This window comes from Pseudophryne corroboree, chromosome 2, assembly GCF_028390025.1.
Source record: "Pseudophryne corroboree isolate aPseCor3 chromosome 2, aPseCor3.hap2, whole genome shotgun sequence".
NCBI lineage: Eukaryota > Metazoa > Chordata > Amphibia > Anura > Myobatrachidae > Pseudophryne > Pseudophryne corroboree.
Window position 1 is genome coordinate 98,650,126 of NC_086445.1, and position 10,226 is coordinate 98,660,351.

The following is a 10,226-nucleotide window of genomic DNA, read 5'->3' on the forward strand; positions in this document are numbered from 1 at the left end:
TGCGCGGTTGCATTCGGCTCTGAGTAACCCTCCATAGTTTATATTGACCCTGAGTTTTCCAAACTTAAGTCCAGATTCTGGATTAAATCAAATTGACTGAGGTACTAACTAAGGGGGTCATTCCGAGTTGTTCGCTCGCTAGCAGTTTTTAGCAGCCGTGCAAACGCTATGCCGCCTCCCACTGGGAGTGTATTTTAGCTTAGCAGAAGTTCGAACGAAAGGATCGCAGAGCGGCTACAAAAAAAAATTGTGCAGTTTTAGAGTAGCTCCAGACCTACTCAGCGCTTGCGATCACTTCAGACTGTTCAGTTCCTGTTTTGACGTCACAAACAGCCCAGCCACACCTGCGTTTTCCTGTCACGCCTGCGTTTTTTCGAGCACTCCCTGAAAACGGTCAGTTGACACCCAGAAACGCCCTCTTCCTGTCAATCACTCTGCGGCTGCCTGTGCGACTACATAATTCGTTATAATAGTATGACGCGCGTGCACATTGCGCCACATATGCATGTGCAGAAGTGCCTTTTTTTGCCTGATCGCTGTGCAGCAAACGAAAGCAGCTAGCGATCAACTCGGAATGACCACCTAAGTCCCCTGTGCTCCTGTGCTCAAACACGGATATTCTTAAAACTTGGACTGCAATGGCTGAATAAGGGAAACTGCATTAACCCATTTTTCTGGGTATAAGTGTTGGGAGTTATTACTGATTATCAGTACGACCACCTTCCACTCAAACCCAGAGGATGTAGCGTGACTGGCAATTATCTATTAGAAGTTGAACCCTGCTCTATCGCTAACATTTTCGAGCTTGCATTTGGAATATAAGAATTTGACTGATGACTTTGAAGAGAAATACCCTATTTAATTCCAGAAAATTTAAGATCAGACCAAAATCCATTGACTTTCATTCATCTCTATAAATCCTGCTTTCAGTCTGTCCCACAAAACGACAGTAAAGTTTTACAGATTAAATCTAACACATCTTACGCCGTCCTTAAAAGATGAAAAACGCGTTTGATCGTCAGCATTTCCCACTTTTATCTCCTAAATCACATAACATTTTCCTTTTGTGCTTGTTAATCATTTCTTTCATTTCCTTTTGCTGTTAGAATACTGTCTTGTCTTCATTTTAGGATTTGGAAAGGAACGTATCAAGTCTTTTCCGCAGTAATAAGGTTTAATTGATTTGGGATTGGTGCCATTTCACATTCTAGCGACTTACTGCACGGCTGGCTGAGTTGTAGCTTTCTTGTCATCCGTCGTATACTGCTTGCCTAAATGTTTTTGCTGCAGATGTACGTGGAGGAACTGGCTCTGAAGCACCCCTTCATATTTAAGTAATGAGACCTTAGCAATGGAGACGGGACTCTCCGATAGTCTTTGATAAGCACTCTTTGTAAAGTGATTTCTAGTTCTATTTTGGTTTGCTGCACTCTTCCTGGCAGGAATCCTTTCGGCTCAATTTAAACACACACAGCAGAACTCAAGGACCAAAGAGACTCCTTCTGCATGCTCTTATTATAATAGCTCGGCATCTACAGTGTTATATTAGCTTATTTAGTGACAGTGCAATTCTGGTTCAAATAATAAAAAAAACCTCTGCTTTGTTTATGGATGACATCAAAGGGGTTTTAGGCTTTGTATTAACATACTGCATTCTTCATAATGCAAAGTTTATAATGCACTTGCGAACAGTGGCGGAACTAGCTAGCAGTGGGCCCAGGTGTGACACAATGCTTTGCCCCCCCCCACCACCCCTCCCATCCAAGTGCACTCCCTCACCCCTGGAGAGGATCTGGTGAGGGGGACCTGCTCAGGGCCAGAGAAATGGATACCTAGCAACAGTGCCGAAACTAGACATTTTAGCACTGTGTGCAAGAAACGGCATCGGAGCCCCACCCCTGCATGCAAAACAGGGGCAGTGCTCGACGTAGGCGCGTGCAAAAATACATAGGGGCGTGGCTTCGTGGGGAAGGGGTGTGGCCACAAAATAATACCAATTAATAAAACGGTGCACAGTAGTCTCCATTATTCAAATTACGCTGCACAGTAGCACTACTACACCAGGTAGAGACCCTTTTACACCTTACGGCGGACAGATTCCCCTTTTTACACTTTATGGCAGACAGCGTCCCCTTTTTACACATGGCGGCAGACAGCGCCCTCTTTTTACACATTACGGCAGACAGCGTGCCTTTGTTACACATTACGGCAGACAGTGTCCTTTTTTTACACATTACGGCAGACAGCGTGCCCTTGTTACACGTTACGGCAGACAGCGTCCCCTTTTTACACATTACGCCAGACAGCGTGCCCTTGATACACACAGGGCCGGTTCTCGGCCTTTTAGCGCCACGGGCGGGTATTATGGGCGTGGCTTCATACAGGGGGCGTGGTCAGTTACGCCCCCTGTACAGTAGTAGTGCAGCTGAAATGCTGTGCGGTGCACGATGACGTAATCGCGCATCGCACAGCAAAGGTCCTCTCCACGAAGGGAAACTAGTCTAGTTCCCTGACGCCGTTCACAGCAGGATGCAGAGGCAGCGGGACACAGCGGGGGGCACAGCACTGCAGTAGCGGATCTTGCCATGGTGCGGCACCCTCCGGATGGCGCCGGCGCCCCCCGGAAGGCGGCGCCCTGGGCAAAAGTCCTGCTTGCCCGTGGCAAGATCCGCTACTGGTTACACATTACGGCAGACAGCGTGCCCTATTTACACATTACGGCAGTTAGCGTCCCCTTTTAACACATTACGGCAGACAGCGACCCCTTTTTACACATTACGGCAGACAGTCCCCCTTTTTGGAAAGAAAGAAAGAAAGAAAGAAAGAAAGAAAGAAAGAAAGAAAGAATTATACTTACATACTGTCTCCGCTGGCTCAGGCTCCTCGGTGCAGCTTCTGGCAGAAATCACGATTCCCGGGCAGGAGAGAAGGAGGAGGAGGGAGGTGGAGGAGGGAGCTGCAGCAGCGCTGTGTTATTGGTGGAGGAGCTGCTGCTGCTGTCCCAGTCCTTCACCATAAGGTGTCCTCTGCCGCTGTGAATGCTGGGATGCGCTTCACAGCAGCGGAAGACAGCCTATAGTGAAGCAGAGGGACAGCAGCTGCAGCGCCTCAACCAATAAAGCAGCGCTGCTGCGGCTCCCTCCTCTACCTCCCTCCTCCTCCTTCCCCCCGTGTCCGCTACGCTCCTCTCCTCTCTGGGCGGTTGTGTGCTGCGGGCAGCGGTTGCCCGCAGCACACAGCGGCATGTAATGAGTCAGTTTGACTCATTACATGCTTTGGGCCCCTGGACAGTGGCGGGCCCCAGTGCAACGCACTGGTTGCACTGGCGGTAGTTCCGCCTCTGCTTTCAAATATAGGGGGTAATTCCAAGTAGATCGCAGCAGGATTTTTGTTAGCAGTTGGGCAAAACCATGTGCACTGCAGGAGAGGCAGATATAACATGTGCAGAGAGAGTTAGATTTGGGTGGGTTATTTTATTTCTGTGCAGGCTAAATACTGGCTGCTTTATTTTTACACTGCAAATTAGATTGCAGATTGAACACCCCCCACCCAAATCTAACTCTCTCTGCACATGTTAAATCTGCCTCCCCTGCAGTGCACATGGTTTTGCCCAACTGCTAACAAAAATCCTGCTGCGATCAACTTGGAATTACCCCCATAAAACAAAGAAAATAAACCAGCTTCCGAAATGTTCTAACAGCGTGCTTCATCATTTTACCAGGCGTACACTATAGAGGAAGGGTCCTTTGTGGCCATGTACAAATGCAGATAATGGGCGGGATGTAATAAGAAGGGCCGTAACCAGGGTGGTGCATTTGGTGCTTCGCACACAGCGCAGGTGCACTGTGGGTACAACCGACCGCCAACCACCTCTGCCTCTGCAATCTCTTAACTAAGTGGACCCGCCCCCTCTATCAGCCACCAGCAGACTCCGGAAGTGGATCCCAGCATTGAAGAAGGCGCAACACCTGCCCCCATCCGCTGCCGCATCGGCAATGGGTAGCAGCTGTGGGTACAAGGTATCCAAGGAATCATTGGCGTTTCTATAATGGTTGCAGTGTGTGCGGTGCACATGGCCCCCTGAGTCCCAGGGGGGCCCACACTGCACCCATTTCTCCTATACTTACCTTTCCAGAGTCCATCGCTGACCGTGTGTGGGCCCCCTCCTCTCCCATAGCTGTCGCACCGCTGCTAGCGCACTGACCACTAGAGACTCTGGCACAGTGCCAGAGTCTACAGCGCATGCGCAGGACTCCGAAAGAATGGCGCTCCGAGAGCTAGCAGCGGCGCAACTGCTATGGGAGAGGAGGGGGCCCACACACGGAGTCTGCACACGGGTCCCCTCCTCTCTAGAGACGCCCCTGCAAGGAATCCAGGGATGCACGCACAGACTGGGGGTTCCCACACACTACTAAAATCGGGAGGTAGGAGGTGCGTGCAGCAGGATTTTGTATCACATTCCGGAGCTTGGTACATATGGAAATGGAGCCATAACTCAGAAAACTGAATTTTTTGAGTTTTGGCCGCATTTCCAGCTTTAGTACATCCTGCCCATAGAGCCCCAAAACTGTCTTTTACTTTTCTAGAATAGCTGTGTCCACATACACCTATACTCAAAAGCACCATACAGTATAGCCCCATTTGGCATGCCATGCAAAATGCTACTTGCGTCATGTGTCTTTTTAGTTTAATAGTTAACTAATTTTGTGTCTTTTTTGCACTGCTAATGCTACAAAAGCACAAAGTACGCATGCCCTGTTCATCACTAGTGGCTGTGTGATAAAGACGCTTACAGTACCTGAGAAAAAGGGCAAGAGACCGGGGACAGATATGACTGAGTTACACCATGCGTCCCACCATCAATCATAGGCCCTCATTCCGAGTTGTTCGCTCGTTCTTTTTCATCGCATCGCAGCGATTTTCCGCAAACTGCGCATGCGCAATGTTCGCACTGCGACTGCGCCAAGTAAATTTGCTAAGAAGTTTGGTATTTTACTCACGGCATTACGAGGTTTTTTCTTCGTTCTGGTGATCGGAGTGTGATTGACAGGAAGTGGGTGTTTCTGGGCGAAAACTGGCCGTTTTATGGGAGTGTGCGAAAAAACGCTGCCGTTTCTGGGAAAAACGCGGGAGTGGCTGAAGAAACGGGGGAGTGTCTGGGCGATCGCTGGGTGTGTTTGTGACGTCAAACCAGGAACAACAAGCACTGAACTGATCGCACTGGAAGAGTAAGTCTCGAGCTACTCAGAAACTGCACAAAAAAATCTTTTCGCAATATTGCGAAAACTTTGTTCGCAATTCTGCTAAGCTAAGATACACTCCCAGATGGCGGCGGCTTAGCGTGTGTACTGCTGCGAAAAGCGGCTAGCGAGCGAACAACTCGGAATGAGGGCCATTGTGTGAAACTGAATTTATACAGCCATGATTACAAGAAAAGTGCAAATACTAAAAGGCCTATTTTTTAACAGTATTTTTACTAAAAAAAAAAGTGAAAAGTGGTGTTTTCACACCCTTTTCACATTATTTTAGTATCACTCAAATGTATTAAAGGTCTTTTGGAGCAGTTTTCATGAAAATCTGCTCCAAACCCTTAACTTCACTTTTTTTTTTAGTAACCCAGATCGCATTCCCCATACTTATAATGGGAAATGCGATCTGGGCAAATTTACAAAAAAAATAATAATAAAAAATGAAAAAACTCTGCAATAAGCCCAGTGATAATTATGCCATCTTCGGCAGAGAAAGCTGTGCAGGGACTGGCCTCCGGTGATCAGCTCTGTGTGTCCGATGGGTGTGTGTGCCCCTTTAAGAGACCTTTGTTAAAGCTCCACAGCAGCAGGAGAAATGCTGAGGCAGGTGGAGTTAACTGCATGGGTCCGGTCATGTGGAAATTCTGTTCCCTGGGTCTGAGTGAGTACTGTTTGAAACTGCCAGCCAGCCACAGACAAGTATACTTTACAGCCTGCACCACGTGTGTTGCATACTAGCCAGTGATTAAGAAGGGTGTAGCCAGCAGCGCCATATTGTACCAGCTAAGACCCATAAAATGGGGGCTAATCCAGGACTAATTTTGGAACAAGTTTAAGAGAAATGTTTGTGAGCCAGAGCAGAGTTTAAATGCAAGGATAAGAGACATATCTGTGCTAAAGGACTGATTTGTGCAATACAGATAAATAATCACTGCTGAAGTACTGAGCTAATTAAACATGAGCTAATCAAGCCCTGCAACTGAAAGAAACTGAGTTTGTTCCATACTAAAGCCCCCTTGTGGTGACATAAGTGTCGTTGGCAAGAGACATTGCTATTCTTTCGCTAGGTACATCCTCTTTGGAATAAAGAGCTGTGTTATAGTGACATTTTCTACCCCAGTATCCCCCCTCAGTTGCTGTGTGCCCATTTTCCCCATTGACGCACTGTGGGACAGCCAACTTTAACAAGAGCTCCAACAATAATTGCCAGTGAAGATACTTGTTGGCTTGGCTATGGAAAGTTAGAAAGTCTGTAATTAGAATTACTGAAACGTATTGTCTCTATTGTTGTTGTGATCACATTGTAGAATTGAATGCACAGTGTCTGATTAAATTTTCCTGATTCCAATGATTTTATGTTAATTTTGTGATACAAATTGTTTCTCGTCCTGATTCTAATTCTTCTCCTTCGTGATTCTAATAACTTGTCTTTTGCAAATTGGATGACCTTTGTGGTGTAAACTGTAGAAAACCTGCATATACAGTACTTGTTTCCTTGTATCACAAAGTCTTCTTTTTGTGATTTATCACCAGCGCAATGTTCCTTGATCAACCAGTCATCCCATTGCAGAATAATAAAATACTACCTGTTAGAATTGCTGACTCACTTCTGATTCATATCAATTTCTCCTACTTCTCTGAGTATGTTACTACGAGACAAGGTACAGGGAACAACATTACAGGGAAAGGTCAGTCACATAGCCACCCAACGCCTGTGATACCTCTCTCAACCGCCTGGACATAACCTGCCAACCCCGGGGGTGTTACACTTACCAGTAGCAGGAGCCATTGATCGGTGCGGCTGCTGGTCATTAGGACCTCCTATGCGCTGCTGTGACCACCGGTGCAGTAAAGTGATGCTGCAAAACTTCAGCTCACTTTACAGCACCCGGGGTCACAGCAGCGCAGAGGAGCCAATGCAGGAGCACCGATCACTGGCTCCCTGGACTGGTAAGTATATTTACCTGTGGAGGAAGGGGTCGGAGGAAGGGGTCTGCGGCGCGTGTAGGGGGGGGGCTCGTTGCAACGGGGTGGGGTCAACCTGGCGGCGGCGGTAGCGGTGATGCAGGCTGTGACAGAGCATGTGCAGAAGGACATTGGAGTTTTTTTTTAATACCCTGATACTACTGCAGAGTGGCATGCGATACTTGAGACATCCGATGGTGAGAAATCGGCCCCTAAGTCCCCAAAATGCTACAAGTCTATTGGTGCATGACGGCGGTGCAAAAGAGATTCTGTGTGGTGCAAAAAAATGCTAAATGTAAATAGGCGAAACTAGCTATCCGCCTTCTAAGTCATGACACACCTCATGTGCCATATGGGGCAACACTGCTAGTACACATCTGTGTTGCAGACTATTTAAGTGACCAAGTGCATTAGTTACTGCATCAAGATAGCATAATACTATACGTCATCAAGTTAGCATCAATTGAGGAACAAAACAAACCTGTCATATAATTGGAGGATTTGGCCAGATGTGAGCAGGTGACAGCAGTGATGTTCAGTCAGGTGAGGCAGAGCCTCTCCTGTCATACTCCAGAATACTCCATAGTGTTGACTATAAAAATTATATGACAAATAAAAGGAGTTATTCTAGATACAGTATCTTCTTTGTACTATTCTAATAATTTTTATATTCAAAATTCTGGCATATCCAGGTCTATGGTGCCTACCTTATTAGCAAATCTCTGATCACCTGTGTATAATGCCCACATGTATATACTGCTGCACCTGTGTATGCCAGCGTGTATATACTGTTGCACCTGTGTATAATGCCCACATGTATATACTGCTGCACCTGTGTATAATGCCAGCGTGTATATACTGTTGCACCTGTGTATAATGCCCACATGTACCCTTGGGTTCATACAGTATATACTGTATGTGTGCGTGCAAATGTGGCTTTGATACTAGCCAGTGCCTCCTCAGCCATGTACCTCACTGCACATTACTGGATAACAGTGTCCTATGGACAATATAAACTAGCTGTAGTAATGTACCTGGTTCTATGTACAGATGCAATATGAGGTTGTGTTATGCAGGATTGCTGTAGGTAGTTTGATGAGCTACAGTATATACATTGGGGTGGGTTTCATACATTCTGAGAGGCGTTCCGGTTCATACTGTAATATATACAGCCCGGAGGGACGTCTATTGATTTGCAAGTAATTCTTGTGCATTCCTAGCAAGTTTTAAATTTGCTGAATATTACATTAGGCTAGCTGTATGTTTAACATAAAAAAAACAGGTTGCGTGCTGCATGAATGATTGAGGCGGAATACAGGAGAACTTGGCTGTAGTCGCACTCTATTACGTATGGTGACTTGTAATTGCAGGAAATACGCTGGAATCACACCAGTTTTCCCAAAATCGGGGCCTATGATACAGTGTTTCTCCTGTGTTGTTGAAGCTGAACTAAGTAGTTATTTCAGAAAAGATCTAATGAATTTTCCTTCCAGTCATCTGTCTAATCCTCTGCTGGAATTAGAAGTCGTTATTGGCAAGCTATCGACCGATGTGATTTGTGTGGAAGAGAACGAGTTAATGCTACTAACCCTTTGTCTTCCCTGTAGGACACACATGACTGGGAACAATTAATCACACTTTACCTCCGGGACACTTAAAACCAACTAAACGAATCTACTGATTCTAGGATTTTACACAGATTTTAATGCCTTCAGTTATCATTTAGTATTAAAATGCAATTTAGTGGAAAACTATTAAAACTATATAAAAGGAAACCATGTTCATTACATACACACATACTTGCCTACCTGACCCCCTCCATGAGGGAGAAAGTGCTCTGTTCCTGGACTCTCCTGGTAATGTATGATTGCCATCACCTGTGGTGAAACACCTTTCTTATCAATTATGCATACACAATGAGGTTACGTGGCATATCATACATGCCTACCTGACCCTCTCCATGAGGGAGAAAATGCTCTGTTCCTGGACTTTCCTGGTAATGTATGATTGCCATCACCTGTGGTGAGCTAGTTAATTGATAAGAAAGGTGTTTCACCACAGGTTATGGCAATCATACATTACCAGGAAGGTCCAGGAACAGAGCATTTTCTCCCTCATGGGGGTTTATTTACTAATATGCGTGTTTTTGCCGTTTTGAAGGGTGTTTGATCTCGAATGGTATCGGGTGCATTTTACTGCAACTTTTTGAATCCTGATACGGTCATTCACTAAGCTGCCGAGTTTTGCACATTCGTTTTTTCTGATGTCGATGTGATTCATAATATCAGGCAGTGTTTTACGGGAGTGATGAGTAAAACACTGCCTGACAAAACACAAGGAATCCCGGCCGGATCTGTGAGATCCGTGCAGGGCTTCATTGTGTACCTTAAAAAGTTCATTAAAGTCTTAAAAAAGTTAGAAAAAATTGCGTAGGGTCCCCCCTCCTAAGCATAACCAGCCTCGGGCTCTTTGAGCCGGTCCTGGTTGAAAAAATATGGGGGAAAAAATGACAGGGGTTCCCCCATATTTAATCAACAAGCACCGGGCTCTGCGCCTGGTCCTGGTTCCAAAAATACGGGGGACAAAAAGCGTAGGGATCCCCCGTATTTTTGAAACCAGCACCGGGCTCCACTAGCTGGGGAGATAATGCCACAGCCGGGGGACACTTTGATATCGGTCCCTGCGGCCGTGCCATTAAAACCCCAACTAGTCACCCCTGGCCGGGGTACCCTGGAGGAGTGGGGACCCCTTCAATCAAGGGGTCCCCCCCCTCCAGCCACCCAAGGGCCAGGGGTGAAGCCCGAGGCTGTCCCTCCCATCCAAGGGCGGCGGATGGGGGGCAGATAGCCTTGTTTACAAAATGTGAATATTGTTTTTAGTAGCAGTACTACAAGTCCCAGCAAGCCTCCCCCGCAAGCTGGTACTTGGAGAACCAGAAGTTTCAGCATGCGGTGGAAAACCGGGCCCGCTGGTACCTGTAGTACTACTACTAAAAAAATACCCCAATAAAAA